We start from the raw sequence: 19,785 nt of genomic DNA, 5'->3' as shown, positions 1-19,785 counted from the left end.
TTTTCCAGGCCTGAACAGTAACTGCCCTGTATCGCCCATGAGTTTGCTGCAAAGTAGATAGAAACCCAACACACTAGAACTTCCATTTGCAAATCTTCTAGGCCATGGGCACATCAAAATCCTCAAGTGGTGGTTTTTGTGGAATATTTGGAAAGATTTTCCCCTGAGGAAAAAGAAAATTGGTGACTGGAAGGAAACATTTTTAATCTCTGTTGAGACAAGAAAAATGTAGAAAATTTCTGATTTTGGAACCAAATTTCTCTTAAATGCATTTTTTTTTTTTTTGTGACAAGGGGTAGTTATTTCCAAATAACATCCTACTTTGGAACTTTCTTTCTCAGAAAATAATTATGAAGATGTAGGAAAGGGAGAGACCTTGAATTTAGCTATATAAATTTTAATAAGTATTTAACTGTCTCTGACATGCATTATTTTCATTCATTCATTAAGCAGTGCTGCTAGGCATTAGAGCTGGTATGGAGATAGACTAACAACTAATGTACTAGTACTCTTAAGGGACTATACAATATTAGACAAGACATATAAGTAAGTATGAATGAACAGATAACATTATTATTATGGAATTAAAGCCATAGTAGATGCTGTAGTTGTGCATAGAATGGATATCCCACTTATCACCTTTAGGATGAACAGGAGGTAGCAAGCAGAGGTAAGAAATAAGTGGTCCAGGAGAGAGAACATCCAAGCAAAGCCCCTAAGTTCAGAAAGAGTCTAAAATACAAGGTGTATCAATACTTTTAGCTTCTGTGTGATGAGCCTTGATTTTCTTTTCCAATGGCTTAAACAATATGTCTCTAGTAAAACTTTATATTTAAAAAAATGATGGACAATTTATTGTCTCTGTACAAGTTCACACCCTTACAGTAGTCTTTCCATTTCCAGATGTTATCCTCAGGACAGCTGTCCTTGTTAACACTCAGTATTTCAATATGTGCTACCACATTTCCCCTTCCCATCTATAATTTGGTATCAAGTTTGAAGCCGTTATTTGACATGTTAGTATTATAATTAACTGAAAATGATTGAAGCACATTTTTGTATATCCTTTAACAATAGAGTTAAGCCTGCCAGGGTCACAATTGACAAAATATGCAGTGATAAAAGAGACATTTGGACTGTACTTGGCAAATATATGATCTTTCATTTTCTGAAAATAAGAAGGTTCTCTGTTATTTCTTTAGAACACAAATGCTCCATGTACCATTTGATAACTATTAGAAATGGAAAATAGTCTCTTTCCCCCTCTCTAAGCTTGGTCGTTAAAGTACCACGGCATTAAGATCTGAGTGTGTATTGAGTCAGATGGAGATTTACTGCCTAACATTTGGCTTACAGTATTTGAATCTGAATACCTGACCATAAGACCCTGAAAGATTAAAAACAAAGTTTCTGAGCACTTTAAAATTTTCATAACTTATCTGCCATAATAAAATTTTTGTTACAATTGCTTATTAAGCCACCAATTGATTTTTTAAGGTAGATATTTTTTATCCACATAACATTGGATTTTCATGTACTTTCAATGTCTTAAATGTTCCTAAAAGAGGCTTGCACTTTCTGTTTAATAAGACTGACTCAAATTTCTGCCACTCTAATCTACTTTTCTCAGTGCTTTTTATATACTCATAGTTTTCTTCTAATAGCATCTTGACTTTTATTTGGCTTTGTGTTTGAATCTACAGCTTGGTTAGAGGCATGCCAGTACTTAGGATATTATAAAGGAAGAGGTGTGGGATATTAATATAAAAGAATGATGTAAAATACTTTTAAGAAAAAAATTTATCCCTTTGATAGTAATTTAGAGATTTTTGCTCAACTTAACACAAAGTCTTAAGCATGAGAGTTTTTTTTCTCATTGTTTTATCATTGAGTTTTATCATTGTTACTTAAGGTTACAGTTTTATCCCATATTTGGTTCTCCCCGATCCCACCTGTTTCTCACACGTCTCCTTGGATGCTATGTTACTCCTATCCAAAACAACACTGTCTCAGCCATTGCCTCTTTTGAGTGCATCTCCCCAACCTTGATATGCTCCCAATGAAGGGCATGCTGTTTATCACTTCTTTCCCATAGCATTCTGTTCTTATTCTGCTTTCTGGGAATGAAAGTATGATTACTTGAGCTGGAACAGTGTTATGGAGACTACTAGTTTTCTATTTATTATATACTTTCCTCTTCCTTCTTAGTAACAGAACATTAATGGAGTCATGGTAATACACTGAGCTCAAAAACCATTTTACCCAGGCTGCCTTGTAGTTAGGGATGTGATAGAAAGTCATTGTTTGGGGTTTTAGAAGAGTGCATTAGCCTCTTTTCCTTTTCCATTTTTTTCTGCCTGTAACACTAAATATGATAGAGTTCTAGAAGGAAGAGTTCATGTAACTTTGAGGAAGGAAGCAATGCACAAAGCAACTTCGAAGCAATGTGCTTAGCATAGCAGAAGAGAAAATAGAAGGAGTTTAGGTCTCTGATGACTTTTCAAAACCCTTGTATTAGCTTTGATGTCTCTAAATCTGGACTTTTTGTAGAATAATACCCAAAGTTAAGGCATGGTATTCAAGTCTCTATTATTAGCAGCTAAACATAATCCCTAAAGGATACACAGAACAAGTAATTGATCAATAAACTACTTCAATCAGTAAACCAACTCTCCTTTCCCAATCTCACTCTCCACTTCCATGTCTTTCATCACGTGTCATGAAATTAAGGAGTCCTTGGAATTTACAACCCCCAGGTTTTTGAAGAATTAGAGGAGAATCGCCTCAAGCCACACAATATTATTACTAATATTATTACACAATATTATTACTAATATTATTACACAATATTACTATTAATATTAAGAAGGTGAAGACTAGAGAAATTGAAATGAAACAACCATTTTTTGTTTAGTAATACTATGGACCAGAAACTGTACTGTTTACCTCATTTTCTAGAAGTACTTGGTGATAGATACTATTATACTGACTTTCCCAGAAAAACAGAGAACCAGAGGAATTAAGCAACCTCCAAGAATACACAGCTTATTACTTCTAGGGCCAGGATTCAAATTTGATCCACCCCTCCAAAGCTATTGCTCTTTTGGCTTCACTAAATAACCACACAAAATCACGATGTTTTCTATTTTTCTATTGTTTTTTTTCTTAGTGTTTCATTATATATATATATAAAGATATACATATATGAACAGACCAAGTTCATCAGAGCTCAACAAATTAGAAGATAGGAATTTCCACTTTTTATTTCTCAACAAAGTGGCAGCTTCTGCATCTCATTAGACCTACTTATAAATCATAGCATCCCCATATGAGCTGTAATAAAATTAGATGAGGAAGAATCTCACTGAAGTGGAATAACAAGGACACCAGATGTGAAGCAACTGGAGAAATGAATGAATGAGCATCTTATCCTTATTAGTCATACAACTTTAGATTTGTCAAGAAATAAGAGTTTTAAAAACATCAAGCAGATTCTTCAACATCTTGTTCCTGAAGTCACAGAAAATTGTTGACACTTGAAAAATACAAAAACCAGGTCCTACATTGTCAGTATTAGTAAGAAAAAAAAAAAATTAACAAGGTTGGTAAGATATGCTGACTTTGGGCCCAAAATATGAACATTTATTAACTGTTGCCATATGCAAGGTCTTGGTCAAAAATTGGGGCAGATACAGCTCCACGGTTAATGGTCCTTCCATTAATCAGTTCCACTGCTGTTTTCTTCTTTCTTTTTTTTTTTTTTTTTTAAGTGGTTTGTATTTAATTTACCTTAGATGCTGCAAACCAGGAAAATTATTTAGTGACTGCCCGTGAGTGAGATAGGAAGTAATTCTGAAATCTTAATCATGCATCTTAGTAAACTCTAAAGGGCAAGGATTGGGAGGAGTCTTACCTAAATTTGAATCCTAGCTATAGAAGTAACAACAGTTATAAGGGTCAGGAGGTGAAACAAGAATTAACTATAAGAACAGAGTGAAGATCCAAGTCATGTTGTTGTGTTTAAAATAGAGCTCAAACCTCACAGAGACCTGTAATGCAGGATGCAGCCCATAAAACTTCGAATAAAAATGAGATGGAAGTGAGAGTGTTTCTGAGACAGGCTTATCTTTGCATGCCTGAAAAGTGACTTCATAAAAAGACCATATTTTTAAATAATTCATGGTTCTAACAGAGAAGGGAGACTTTAACTGTCAAATAGGACAACTGCACTGACCCATCCTTGCCTCTATAGATACACCTTCTTAATAGCCCAGGAGTGCCTAAGGAAAGGGAAAGAAATAATATTTAAACAAAAGGAAAAGAAATAAGTATTAAATTCTAAACTGAGACATTAAAAGTGAAAAGATGAAAATAAAATGAGCAACATTCTAATAGTTACATAAAACACCGCAAGCAAAGTTGCTCATAAAGGAGGGTGACAGTTTCAACCTAATATTTAAAAATTAGCTATATAATTTTAGAAGTCATAAATACAAAAACTTTGAAATGATTTGACTAAATAACAGAAGGATATGAGTCAAGAAATGAGACATAAGGGAAGAATGAAAAAATAAATAGAACAAAATTTTAAAAACCAATACTAAATAGCAATCTAAAGCAGACAGACTAAAAAGAAATCACAAGGTGGGGATGAAAATGAAATAAATAACAATGAAAAAATAGTCAAGAGTGGTTTGGAGAAAATCAAATAGAGATAAAAGAAATACAAAAAGATCCAATGTATACCTACTGGAGTCCCCAAAGAAAAACTGCAAGGAAATAATGCATAAGAAATAATTATAACTGTAATTCTGAAAGCTTTCTCGCAATAAAGAAAGTTTGAATTTACATGTTATAAAAGTATACTGTCTACCTTGGAAATTCTATTCAAAGTAATCAAAACTGAGACAATTCTTAGAACAACAATTAAACTTTAAATATAAAGAAAATAATTTTTAAGATTTGAGAAAAGAGTCAGTTAAAAAGCAAAAAAAGTCAGAATGGCCTCAGATGTAACTGATATTTCACTGATATGAACTGAAACCATTGGACAATGTTTTTAAGGTAGTCAAGAAAAGAAAATATGAATGAAGTATTTTATATACTGACAAACTAATCAAGAATGAAAGTGGCATGCAGATATTAATGAATTTTTTTTTAAACTTGGGAAATAGGGGCATCTGGGTGGGTCGATCAGTTAAGCATCAGACTCTTGATTTTGGCTTGGGTCATGATCTTGCAGTTCATGGGTTCAAGTCCTTCACTGGGCTCTGCGCTGACAGTGCAGAGCCTGCTTGGGATTCTCGGTCTCTTTCTCTCTCCCTCTCTCTCACTAAAATAAATAATAAACATTAAAAAATAAAACTTGGGAAATGTTTGAACGATCCTTCTGAAAAATATTAGAGAACAAATTTCCAGTAACCTTAAAATGACCAACAAATGTTGACGTATGTTTGGGATGAATAGTGCATATATTTATGAGTAAATTTACAACGAAAATATAAGAACGAGGAAGAAAGGGTAGAATGTGGTGTATTTAAAAAAAAAGATAGACCAAGATAATAATAGTGACTAATTGGAAAATGAAGGAGAAAGTGGAGGGGAAGAAAGAATGTTATTTATACTAAGATGGTAATATATAGCATTTGAAGAAGATTTGGATAAGAACTTTACATAAGGATATTAGTATCAAAATTTGACTCGGAAAAATGCAAACTACTCATCATAAAAAGTAGTCCTCTTCTAGAGAATAAAAAAAAAGCACAGGAAAAAATCAAGTAATACAAAATTTTATATAAAGGTTAAATACATTGTGAAACAATATAACAAAATTAAAGACCAAACATATTGTTTTTATCAAAAATGTAAATGAGCATAACCTACTAAAAGGAAAAAAACATATTTGAAAACAAGTAAAATACAAAAAATATGCTTTTTCCAAGAGACACATCAAAATAAAATGATTCAGAAAACTTTAAAAATGAATGTATGCGGAAGTGGGAGGGGTCACAGGTCCCATTTTATACTGCAGTCATAGGATATAATGGGCACATTGGCAATGCCTGGGATGGCCAAGCAGATATAAGTCTGCAGCACACTCACCCACTATTTATGGAGTATTTTAATTCAGAAGCAAGTAGAAAAAGAGTTGTTGATTGTAGGACAACTTCTGAAGAACCTCAGAAAGGTTTCCTCTGTTTTTAATACACATATGAAGCATTTGGCTAAGATTAAAAGCCTAAGTGACATGAATATAAAAGGGAAATTTATTCCCACATTCAGCTATATCATATGCTTACTAAAAATAATTACTTACACAATATCCATAAGTTATTTGTGCACTTTCTACTATGATCACCGTTTGTTGTGAGAAATATATACTTGGTTACCACATCTCCTTCCTGAGACAGAGTCTCTTGTGGTACTCTTTCTGAGTTAGAAACAGTCTTGAATGACTTCCTATGAAAAGATCTGACTAATAGGCCCTGCTGCTAAAGAAAAGCCTAATCCTTCAATTGTACATATCAACTAGAAGTATGTTGATATGACTGTAGAAGCCAAGAGTCAGAAGCTGGGTACAGATAGTTATGGGTGAGTTTATCTGAAAGTGGTGATTTATACAACATTAATCAATAAAGTTCATACAGTTTCAGGTACAAAGATCATTTCTAGATCACGTCAGGAAGTTTTTAGAAATGTCTAAAATATTACACTTAGAATTACTTCCAGAAGGGGATGGCCAAAGAAGCACCAGGCAAGTGCAAATAAAAAGCAAGCAATAAGCCAAGAATTTGATATCAGACAAGATAGACAGAAGAGCAAAAACAATAAACAAGACAATGAATAACACTCTGTAATATTAAGGTATAAAATTCACAACAAAATTTTGATATTAAATAATACATATACACCAAATAATACATCAGAAACTTTCATGAAGTGGAAACTACAATGAAAGCAACAAGAAACAGACAGACACACTTTGGGTACGAGAATTTTACACACCCCTACAGTACCTGGACACATGTAGTGGAAAATAATTCAGTAAGGATTTTGATATCTAAATGATATAATCAATAGTCTATCAATTTCTGTTCCCCAGTAATGGAGATTATTTTTTTTCATATGCATATGAAAATTTTTAATGAAAATTGATTGCTAGGCTACAAGCAAAAAACTCAGTAAAATTAAAAAAAAAATCCTTGTGAATAGGCAAACAACATTTTTCTGATCACAATGCAATAAAACTAATACTAAATAACTTTACATTGGGAGGGGAGCCTGGCTGGCTCATTGGGTGGAGCATGCAACTCTCAATCTTGGGGTTGTAGGTTCAAGCCCCATGTTGGGTGTAGATTACTTAAAAATAAAATCGTAAAAAAAAAACTTTACATTTGGAAACTAAGAAGTACAGTATTAAGCATATCTGGGATCAAAAGGGGAAATAGAAAATTAAATTGCAGAGTTTCTAAAAAGTGATTAAGATGTATAGAATTCTTAAAATGTAGGTAAAACAAGAAAAAATATTTACATCAGTTACAATGAGAAAAAGAGCTAATAAATACCCAACTCCAAAAGCTGGAAAAAGAAATAAAAATTTACATGAAAGAAAGCAAAAAGGAAAAAGAAAATTATTAAGGTTGAAGAAAAATTAATGAGCAAGAAAATGGGAAAATAGAACTAATGAAACCTATTATTTGGAAAAAAAACATAAATAAAACAATAGGTTTTATGCATTTCTGGCAAATAAATACTTCTAATCTATCCAAAGTAACCTTAATAAAGATGAAATGTCTAAATATATAAATTTCTATATAAAAAAATAGAGAAAAATTTCAGAGATCCCTCACAAAAGAGAATCATGCCCAGATGGTTATAACAAGCCTTTAAAGATCTAGTAGTTCCAAATTTACTGAAATTATTCTGGAGAACGCTAAAAGAAGAAAAACTTTCGGGGAAGATGGCAGCATAGGAGGACGCTGGGCTCACGGCGTCCTGCCGATCATTTAGATTCCACCTACACCTGCCTAAATAACCCAGAAAACCACCAGAAGACTAGTAGAATGGATTCTCTGGAGCCAAGCGCAGATGAGGGCCCACGGAAGAAAGTAGGAAGGGCGGAGAGGTGGTGCACGCTCCACGGACTGGTGGGAGGGAGCTGGGGTGAAGGGGAGGCCCTCCCGCCAAGCAGAGACCCCGAGTCTGGCTGGCAAAAGTGGAGGGGCCGGACAGAGTGTGTTCTGATAGCAAGCAGGACTTAACATCTGGAAGGTTGTAAGCTAACAGCTCTGCTCGGATAGCGGGAGGGCTGAAGGACAATGGGAGGGAGAGTTGCTGAGTCCCTGGACAGAGCTCAGCTTGGAGGGGAACAAAGGCACTCACCAGCGCCATCTCCCTCGCCCATCCCCCAACCAAAATCCCAAAGGAAACTATTTCCTGCCAGGGAACTTGCTTGCACCGGCACAAACACCCAACACTGTGCTTCTGCGGATCCATCCCTCCAGTGGGTTGGATCCATCCCTCCGGCGGGTCTGACTTCCTCCCGGTGCCGCAGGGGCCCTCCCCTCCCGAAGCGGATCTCCGAAGGAAAAGCAAGCTGAGCCTATCCCTCCCACCCCTGTGCACCCTGCCGATCCACTCCAGCTGATACGCTAGATCCCCAGCACCACAAGCCTGGCAGTGTGCAAGTAGCCCAGATGGGCCACACCACCCCACAGTGAATCCCGCCCCTAGGAGAGGGGAAGAGAAGGTACACACCAGTCTGACTGTGGCCCCAGCGGTGGGCTGGGGGCAGACATCAGGTCGGACTGCGGCCTGTCCTGCAGTCCCGCACCACGCCAGGGACTATCTAAAATGATGAAATGGAAGAATTTCCCCCAAAAGAATCTCCAGGAAATAACAACAGCTAACGAACTGATCAAAAAGGATTTAAACAATACAACAGAAAGTGAATTTAGAATAATAGTCATAAAATTAACCACTGGGCTTGAAAACAGTATAGAGGACAGCAGAGAATCTATTGCTACAGAGATCAAGGGACTAAGGAACAGTCAGGAGGAGCTAAAAAATGCTATAAATGAACTGCAAAATAAAATGGAGACGACCACGGCTCGGATTGAAGAGGCAGAGGAGAGAATAGGTTAACTAGAAGATAAAATTATGGAAAAAGAGGAAGCTGAGAACAAGAGAGATAAAAAAAATCCAGAAGTATGAAGGGAAAATTAGAGAACTAAGTGATACACTAAAAAGAAATAATCTACGCATAATTGGTATTCCAGAGGAGGAAGAGAGAGGGAAAGGTGCTGAAGGTGTACTTGAAGAAATAATAGCTGAGAACTTCCCTGATCTGGGGAAGGAAAAAGGCATTGAAATCCAAGAGGCACAGAAAACTCCCTTCAGATGTAACTTGAATCGATCTTCTGCACGACATAGCATAGTGAAACTGGCAAAATACAAGGATAAAAAGAAAATTCTGAAAGCAGCTAGGGATAAACGTGCTCTAACATATAAAGGGAAACCTATAAGACTCGTGACCGATCTCTCTACCGAAACTTGGCAGGCCAGAAAGGAATGACAGGAGATCTTCAATGTGATGAATAGAAAAAATATGCAGCCGAGAATCCTTTATCCAGCAAGTCTGTCATTTAGAATAGAAGGAGAGATAAAGGTCTTCCCAAACAAACAAAAACTGAAGGAATTCGTCACCACTAAACCAGCCCTACAAGAGATCCTAAGGGGGATCCTGTGAGACAAAGTACCAGAGACATCACTACAAGCATGAAACCTACAGACATCACAATGACTCTAAACCCATATCTTTCTATAATAACACTGAACATAAATGGACGAAGTGCACTAACCAAAAGACATAGGGTATCAGAATGGATAAAAAAACAAGACCCATCTATTTGCTGTCTACAAGAGACTCATTTTAGACCTGAGGACACCTTTAGATTGAGAGTGAGGGGATGGAGAACTATTTATCATGCTACTGGAAGTCAAAAGAAAGCTGGAGTAGCCATACTTATACGAGACAAACTAGACTTTAAATTAAAGGCTGTAACAAGAGATGAAGAAGGGCATTATATAATAATCACAGGGTCTATCCATCAAGAAGAACTAACAATTATAAATGTCTATGTGCCGAATACAGGAGCCCCCAAATATATAATACAATTACTCACAAACATAAGCAACCTTATTGATAAGAATGTGGTAATTGCGGGAACCTTAACACTCCACTTACAGAAATGGATAGATCTAGACACAGGATCAATAAAGAAACAAGGGCCCTGAATGATACATTGGATCAGATGGACTTGACAGATATATTTAGAACTCTGCATCCCAAAGCAACAGAATATACTTTCTTCTCGAGTGCACATAGAACATTCTCCAAGATAGATCACATACTGGGTCACAAAACAGCCCTTCATAAATATACAAGAATTGAGATCATACCATGCATAATTTCAGACCACAATGCTATGAAGCTTGAAATCAACCACAGGAAAAAGTCTGGAAAACCTCCAAAACCATGGAACACCCTACTAAAGAATGAATGGGTCAAACAGGCAATTAGAGAAGAAATTAAAAAAATATATGGAAACAAACGAAGATGAAAATACAACAATCCAAACGCTTTGGGATGCAGCGAAGGCAGTCCTGAGAGGAAAATACATTGCAATCCAGGCCTATCTCCAGAAACAAGAAAAATCCCAAATACAAAATCTAACAGCACACCTAAAGGAAATAGAAGTGGAACAGCAAAGACAGCCTAAACCCAGCAGAAGAAGAGAAATAATAAATACCAGAGCAGAAATGAACAATATAGAATCTAAAAAAAAACTATAGAGCAGATCAATGAAACTAAGAGTTGGTTTTTTGAAAAAATAAACAAAATTGATAAACCTCTAGCCAGGCTTCTCAAAAAGAAAAGGGAGATGACCCAAATAGATAAAATCATGAATGAAAATGGAATTATTACAACCAATCCCTCAGAGATACAAGCAATTATCAGGGAATACTATGAAAAATTATATGCCAACACACTGGACAACCTGGAAGAAATGGACAAATTCCTAAACACCCACACCCTTCCAAAACTCAATCAGGAGGAAATAGAAAGCTTGAACAGACCCATAACCAGCGAAGAAATTGAATCAGTTAATCAAAAATCTCCCAACAAATAAGAGTCCAGGACCAGATGGCTTCCCAGGGGAGTTCTACCAGACGTTTAAAGCAGAGATAATACCTATCCTTCTCAAGCTATTCCAAGAAATAGAAAGGGAAGGAACACTTCCAGACTCATTCTATGAAGCCAGTATTACTTTGAATCCTAAACCAGACATTGACCCAGTAAAAAAAGAGAACTACAGGCCAATATCCCTGATGAATATGGATGCAAAAATTCTCAATAAGATACTAGCAAATAAAATTCAACAGCATATAAAAAGAATTCTTCACCATGATCAAGTGGGATTCATTCCTGGGATGCAGGGCTGGTTCAACATTGGCAAATCAATCAACGTGATACATCACATTAATAAAAGAAAATATAAGAACCATATGATCCTGTCAATCGATGCAGAAAAGGCATTTGACAAAATTCAGCAACATTTCTTAATAAAAACCCTCAAGAAAGTCGGGATAGAAGGAACATACTTAAAGATCATAAAAGCCATTTATGAAAAGCCCACAGCTAACATCATCCTCAATGGGGAAAAACTGAGAGTTTTTTCCCTGAGATCAGAAACATGACAGGGATGTCCACTCTCACCGCTGTTGTTTAACATAGTGTTGGAAGTTCTAGCATCAGCAATCAGACAACAAAAGGAAATCAAAGGCATCCAAATTGGCAAAGATGAAGTTAAGCTTTCACTTTTTGCAGATGACATGATATGATACATGGAAAATCTGATAGACTCCAACAAAAGTCTGCTACAACTGATACATGAATTTAGCAAAGTTGCAGGATACAAAATCAATGTACAGAAATCAGTTGCATTCTTATACACTAATAATGAAGCAACAGAAAGACAAATAAAGAAACTGATCCCATTCACAATTGCACCAAGAAGCATAAAATAACTAGGGATAAATCTAACCAAAGATGTAAAAGATCTGTATGCTGAAAACTATAGAAAGCTTATGAAGGAAATTGAAGAAGATATAAAGAAATGGAAAAACATTCCGTGCTCATGGATTGGAGGAATAAATGTTGTCAAAATGTCAATACTCCCCAAAGCTATCTACATATTCAATGCAATCCCAATCAAAATTGCACCAGCATTCTTCTTGAAGCTAGAACAAGCGATCCTAAAATTCATATGGAACCACAAAAGGCCCCGAATAGCCAAAGTAATTTTGAAGAAGACCAAAGCAGGAGGCATCACAATCCCAGACTTTAGCCTCTACTACAAAGCTGTACTCATCAAGACAGCATGGTATTGGCACAGAAACAGACACATAGACCAATGGAATAGAATAGAAACCCCAGAACTAGACCCACAAACATATGGCCAACTCATCTTTGACAAAGCAGGAAAGAACATCCAATGGAAAAAAGACAGTCTCTTTAACAAATGGTGCTGGGAGAGCTGGACAGCAACATGCAGAAGGTTGAAACTAGACCACTTTCTCACACCATTCACAAAAATAAACTCAAAATGGATGAAGGACCTGAATGTGAGACAGGAAACCATCAAAACCCTAGAGGAGAAAGCAGGAAAGACCTCTCTGACCTCAGCCGTAGCAGTTCGTTACTTGACACATCTCCAAAGGCAAGGGAATTAAAAGCAAAAATGAACTACTGGGACCTTATGAAGATAAAAAGCTTCTGCATTGCAAAGGAAACAACCAACAAAACTAAAAGGCAACCAACGGAATGGGAAAAGATATTTGCAAATGACATATTGGACAAAGGGCTAGTATCCAAAATCTATAAAGAGCTCACCAAACTCACACTTGAAAAACAAATAACCCAGTGAAGAAATGGGCAGAAAACATGAATAGACACTTCTCTAAAGAAGACATCCGGATGGCCAACCGGCACATGAAAAGATGCTCAACGTCGCTCCTCATCAGGGAAATACAAATCAAAACCACTCAGGTATCACCTCACGCCAGTCAGAGTGGCCAAAATGAACAAATCAGACTATAGATGCTGGCGAGGATGTGTAGAAATGGGAACCCTCTTGCATTGTTGGTGGGAATGCAAACTGTTTCAGCCACTCTGGAAAACAGTGTGGAGGTTCCTGAAAAAATTAAAAATAGACCTACTATGACCCAGAAGTAGCACTGCTAGGAATTTACCCAAGGGATACAGGAGTACTGATGCATAGGGGCACTTGTACCCCAATGCTTATAGCAGCACTCTCAACATAACCAAATTATGGAAAGAGCTTAAATGTCCATCAACTGATGAATGGATAAAGAAATTGTGGTTTATGTACACAATGGAGTACTACGTGGCAATGAGAAAGAATGAAATATGGCCCTTTGTAGCAACATGGATGGAACTGGAGAGTGTTATGCTAAGTGAAATAAGCCATACAGAGAAAGACAGATACCATATGTTTTCACTCTTATGTGGATCCTGAGAAACTTAACAGAAACCCATGGGGGAGGGGAAGGAAAAAAAAAAGAGGTTAGAGTGGGAGAGAGCCAAAGCATAAGAGACTCTTAAAAACTGAGAACAAACTGAGGGTTGGTGGGAGATGGGAGGGAGAGGAGGGTGGGTGATGGGTATTGAGGAGGGCATCTTTTGGGATGAGCACTGGGTGTTGTATGGAAACCAATTTGACAATAAATTTCATATATTGAAAAAAAAAGAAAAACTTTCAAAGCCAATCTGATAATGATTGAATCAAGTAGTATGAATATCAATGCCAAAATTCAAATGAAATATTAGATAATAAAATCCTCTGGTATATTTAAACATAATATATATATTGTCCAAAGAGGTTTATTCATAATGGCAAGAAAATTGTTCAACATTGACCAAGATGGCCTTCATGTTATCCTCAGCATGACTAAATATTAGATGCCTTTCTACTATAGGTCTCTGAGCTATTTACTTTTCTTAGAGCATTTCCTTCAGAAAATTTTTAATTGAAAATCCTTTCTCTGATGTTTTGAAGTATAGATGAGTCTTCTCCCAACCTCTAGCTGGTTTTACAGCCCAAAAATGTCTTTGTCAAGGACATGGTGGCCATCCCCTTGAAATGCAATCATCAAGAAAGATAGGTCTCCTACCTCCCTCTTAGAGGGGACCAACTTCTGTAAGTAACAAAAAACAAACATCGATGGTCTAATGACATGGACCAAGCTTGCCCAATGTCCTCCAGGACTTTTTCACTAATTCCCCAGGGCTTAAAAATACTCCACATCTTGTTTCAATTGAGTTGGATTCAACCTCTCTCCCCTGTTACAGTATTATTGAATTAAAGTCTTCATTGCCAGTTTAACTCCACTGATTTAGTTGTTCTTTGATAAGATATGTATTACATTAAGATATTTAAAGAGAAATATTATACAGCTATTTCCATTGATACCAATAAAATAATTTGATAACATAGACTCCTCATAAAAGAACCAGCAGCTAAAAATGAATTTATCCATATGTAAGTTGACACACATCTATCAGGCCATTAATACAAATTTTGGAAAAAAATAAGATTCTCACTATGGACAATGAACAAAATAAATATCCAAGCAAAATGAACAAAAGGAAAAGAAAAGAAAATGAACAGAAATAAACAATTAAAGGCATAAGAATTGGTAAACCAAGAGAATAAAAAACTAGTACAATAAAACAGTTTAAGGAAGTGGAATATTAAGCTGATATATAGACAATAGCCATTAAAAATTAAAATGGTAGAACATTTACATTAGTAAATATTTTGAAATGCCTAGAATAAAAGTAGCAAGAAATATGCCAGACCTACCTAAGGAAAACATTAAAACATCCTTTAAAATCATAAAAGTAGATGAACAGAGAGGAATTTTATATTCTTTGAAATCTCATATATCATTAAGATCTTAAATGTCCCAAATTGAATACCAAGTCAATATGATCCAACTAGAAATACACAGTTCCTTTTTACAGTGAATATATTTACATTGATTTTAAAGTTCATATAGAAAATAAGCAAAGACACAGTTTGTGCCTTTGGTATCATATAAAAAAAAATAATTGCAAAGGCCAGTGACTAGGAGCATTTTACCTATGTTTTCTTCTAGTAGTTTTATTGTTTCAGGTCTTACAGTTAAGTCTTTAGTCCATTTCAAGTTAATTATTGTGAGTGGTGTAAGATAAGCATCCAGTTTCATTCTTTCACATATGAATATATAGTTTGTGGCACAATTTATTTAAGAGACAGCTCTGTATTCCTAAGTATTTTATTGCTTTTTATTCTATTATAAATGAGATTAATTTCTTAATTTCTCTTTCAGATAGTTTGTTGTCAGTGTTTAGAAATACACTGATTTTTGTATATTGATCTTGCTGAATTCATTTATTAGTTCTAACAGTGTGTGGGTGGTCTTTAGGATTTTCTGCATATAAGAACTTACTGTCTGCAAAGAAAATTTTACTCCTTTTTCAGTTTGTCTTTCATTTTTTTTTCTTGCCTAACATCTCTGGTAAGAACTTCCAACACTGGGACTCCTGGGTGACTTCTGCTTAGTTCATGATCTTGCAGTTTGTGGGTTCCAGCCCCACATTGAACTCTATGTTGACAGCTCAGAGCCTGGATCCTGCTTTGGATTCTGTGTCTCCCTCTCTTTCTTTCCCTCCCTTGATCATGCTCTGTCTCTCTCTCTTAAAAATAAATAAACATTAAGAAAAAAAAAGAACTTTCCATAGTATGTTAAATAAAAGTGGTGAGTGTAGGCATCCTTCTCTTAGAGACATTTTGATCTTTAAGGGACGAGCATTTAGCATTTCATCATTGAGTGTGAAGCTAGTTATGAGCTGGTCTCATATGGCTTGTATTATGTTGAATTATATTCTTTATATACCTAATTGTATTGAATGTTTTATCATGAAATTATGTTAAATTTTGTCAACTGCTTTTTCTGCATCTATTGAGATGATCACATAATTTTATCCTTCATTTTGTTAATGTAGTGTATCGCCTTTATTGATTTCAATCTGTGGAACCATCTTGCACCACAGAGATAAATTCTATTTATCATGGTATATCTTAAATTCATGTTACATTCAGTTTGTTAATATTTTGCTGAGGAATTTTGCATCAATGCTCATCAGGGATATTGGCCTGTGATTTTCTTTTTTTGTAGTGTCCTTGTCTGGTGCTGGTATCAGGATAATGCTGGCCCCTAAAATGATTTTGGAAGTTTTTCTCTCTCTTCAATTATTTGGAAGATTTGAAAAGAATTGGCATTAATTCTTCTTTAAATGTTTGGCAGAATTCACTAGCGAAGCCATCTGGTCCTTGGGTTTTCTTTGTTGGGAGATTTTTTAGTATAAATTCAGACTCCTTACTAGTTACATGTCTATTCAGATTTACTATTTCTTCATGATCCAGAATAAAACATTGCACAGCAAAGGAAACAATCAACAAAATGAAAAAGTAAATATTTGTTTGTAAATATTTGCAAACCACACATCTGAAAATGGGTTAATATCTGAAAATATAAGAAACTCATATAACTCAATAGCAAATACACACATAACCCAATTAAAAAACTACTCAAAGAACCTGAAGGCATTTTTTTTCAAAAAGGACATACAAATGGCCAACAGGTACATGAAAAAGAGCTCAACGTCATTAATCATCAGTGAAGTGGAAACCAAAACCACAAGGAGATATCACCTCGCACACCCGTTATGATGTCCATTAGCAAAAAGACAAGAGATAACAAGTATTGACAAGGAGATGGAAAAAAGGGAATGTCTGTACAATGTTGCTGAATGTAAAAAAATGTAAAATTTCCATAACAGCTGTTATGGAAAATGGTATGGATAAATCTCCCCAAATTAAAAATAAAAGTACTCTATGATCTAGCAATCCCACTTTTTAGTATATATCTGAAGAAAATAAAGTCACTACTCTGGAGAGATATCCACATCTCCATGTCCCCTGCAGCATTGTTCACAATAGCTAAGTTTCAGAAAAAACTGGTGTCCATTGATGCATAAATGGATAGTGAAAATGCACACACACAAACACACACACATTATTCAGTTATAAAAAAGAAGGAAATTTGGCATTTGCAACAACATGAATGAAACTGGAGGACATTATGCTAAGTGAAATAAGCCAGACCAGGAAAGATAAATACTATATGTTATCCATGATATCACTTATATGTAGAATCTAAAAAGACAAAAAAAGTGGAATTCATAGAAGAGAGTAGAATGGTGGTTTTCAGGAGCTAGAGGTGAGGGAAGTAAGAAGTATTGATTAAAGATTACAAACTTTCAGTTATTAGATGATTAAAGTCTGAGAATGTAATGTAGAACATGATGACCATACTTAATAACACTATAACATATACTTGAAATTTGCTAAGACAGTAGATCTTAAGTATTCTCTTCATGCACACACACACACATACACACACAAGACAGCTATGTAAGGTCATAGATGGGTAATTTAATTTGATTGTGGTAAATATTTCACAGTGCATATGTATATGAAATTATCACCTCATACACTTTAAATAATACGATTTAATTTGTCATTTATACCTTAATAAAGCTGGAAAATTAACAAGTATTTATAATTAAGAAATTTATTTTATAAGGGTGCCAGGATGGTTCAGTCAGTTAAGCATCTGACTCTTGATTTTCGGCTTAGGTCGTGATCTCATGATTCATCAGTTTGAGCTCTGTCAGCACAGAGCCTGCTTGGGATTTCTCTCTTTTTCTCTCTGCCTCTCCATACCTACCCCCCTCTATGTGCACGCATGTTCTTTCTCTCTCTCTAAGTAAATGAATATTTAAACAAAAGGAAATTTATTTCATAAAGGAGCAAAGACATTAATAAATATATATATGATAAGGTCTTTCAGGCTAAAATAGGGAATTAACAGAGGGACAAGTGAAAGATAAGGAATGAATATGATAATTTATGAAAAGTTGAATAGAAAATCAGTAAGGATAAGTTAATCTTTATTAGTTGTACAAGTACTAGAAGGAAGCATGGGTGAATTATTGTATGCTTGGTTATAATAAAACCTTCTTAATTGTGACTGAAAATAAGAAATAATAAAAAGTCATAATATGTTTGATTAAATAAACATATAAATTTGAATTAACAAATGCCAAAGGACAAATGGGGAACTAGAAAATTTCCATTTACATCACAAAGAGCAAATATCTCTAAAATGCAAAACAACTTCTAAAATGAAAAGAAAATATAACTCAGCAACTTAATATGAAATTTGCAAATAATAAAAATAATTTTGAGAAACTAATACACAAATATTCATTAAACACATGGAAGAATGTTTAAGTTCACTCATAAAAAGAGAAACAAATGGACCACCATTGATATACCATTTCTTACCACACAGATTGGAAAAAACAAAATGTAGTGTATATGTAGTGAAATAGTCACTCTCAAAAATTGCTAACAAGAATACAAAAAGTTACAACTCCTACAGAGGAGATTTTAGCAATATTTTGCAAAGTTAAAACCACATAATTTCACTTCCAGATATCCATACCCAAGGTATGCTGGCAAACCACAAAATAACTTATATATTTTAATAATATATTAATTAATTAAATAGTAAATAATTAATATATAACAAATATTATTTGTTAAAATTATTTATAATAGTAAAAGATTAGGAATAAACCATATATCCATTATTAAGGAATGGGTTGAATAATGTCACATACCACAATGAACTATAAAGCTATAAAAAAATGAAGATGTCTACCCACTGATATGAAATGATATTCAGTGTATATATGCACAGCAGTGTACTTAGTATGGCATGTTTTGTGTAATAAATAGAGGGGAATCAAAATATGTACACTTCATTTGCTTAAATTTGGAAAAGAAAACAATGAAAATCTAAAACAAAAAACTAATGAAAAAATTACCCAGAGAAGAAGAAAAGGGAATAAGGTAGAAGTGAGAAGGGTAAGGTAGATTAGAAGAACATTGGGTATTGTGTGTAGGTGATGGAGCACTAAATTCTACATCTGAAACTAATATTACACTGTATGTTAACTAATTGGAATTTAATAAAAACTTGAAAAAAAAGTATGTCTAATTTTAGTTCTTCTCTGAAATCATGTGAATGTTTTACACAATAAAACAACAAAACCAAATAAAAAATTCTTAAATACCTAAAAATGAAAAACCAGAAAAAACAAATCTAAATGTTTATCAGTTTAGTGACATAACTACACACAGCAGAGAGTTATTCCTGCTAAATTTAGAACATAGTATTTTGACTATGATTGATAGCAGATTTTTACTTTAAAGATAAAATTAGCTACAGAAAACTTAGCTGCATGCAATAATCTTATTATCAGTGAAAATATTGATATAGTTATTAAGACATAATTACATATGTATTGGAAGAAAAATCTTAAAAGTCATTTTCAAGAGCAAACATTTTCAGCATAAGAGAAAAAGTGTTAAGTAAACGTTCTCCAATCTTTTGTTGGTTTGTTTATTTTGAGAGAGACAGAAACAGAGTTGAGGAGGGGAAGAGAGAGAGGGAGAGAGAGAATCCCAAGCAGGTTCCATTCTGCCAACACAGAGCCCAATGAGGAGCTTGAACTCTGAAAATTGT

The sequence above is a fragment of the Leopardus geoffroyi genome, chromosome B2 (assembly GCF_018350155.1).
Source record: "Leopardus geoffroyi isolate Oge1 chromosome B2, O.geoffroyi_Oge1_pat1.0, whole genome shotgun sequence".
NCBI lineage: Eukaryota > Metazoa > Chordata > Mammalia > Carnivora > Felidae > Leopardus > Leopardus geoffroyi.
Note: the sequence above shows the minus strand (reverse complement) of the source record.